Raw genomic sequence first — 700 nt, forward strand, 5'->3', positions numbered from 1 at the left:
GGTGAGTGTTGATGACCGACACGTAAACGCACCACGGTGTTCTTTAATCTTGGAAATTAGTCCGGGACCCCAAAATAGTGAGTAATAGTCCACGAAACGAGCCAGAATTGGCCAAAACTGTGAGTGTTGGTGACCCACACGTAAAACCACCCTAGGTTCAACTACTATGGAAATCGCTTCGGGATCACAAAACGGTGAGTAATAGTCCACCAGACGGGCCAGAATCGACAAAAACCGCGAGTGTTGATGACCGACACGTAAACGCACCCCGTGGTTCGTTAATCTTGGAAATTAGTCCTAGACCCCAAAACAGGGAGTAATAGTCCATGGAACAGTCCAGAATCGGCCAAAACTATGAATGTTGATGACCGACACGTAAACGCACCCCGGGGATCCTTAATCATGGAAATCACTGTGGGACCCAAAACAATGAGTAATTGTCCATGAAATGGGCCAGAAGCGGCCAAAACTGTGAGTGTTGATGACCAAGAGATAAACGCACCCCGGGGTTCATTAATCGTGAAAATCACTCCGGGACCCGAAAACAGTGAGTAATAGTCCACGAAACGAGCCAAAATCGGCAAAAACTGTGAGTGCTGATGACCGACACGTAAACGCACCCCGGGTTCGTTTTTAGTGGAAATCACTCCAGGACCCCAATTCAGTGAGTCCAGGAAACGGGCCAGAATCGGCCAAAACT

The sequence above is a fragment of the Triticum dicoccoides genome, chromosome 3B, assembly GCF_002162155.2.
Source record: "Triticum dicoccoides isolate Atlit2015 ecotype Zavitan chromosome 3B, WEW_v2.0, whole genome shotgun sequence".
Classification (NCBI taxonomy): Eukaryota; Viridiplantae; Streptophyta; class Magnoliopsida; order Poales; family Poaceae; genus Triticum; species Triticum dicoccoides.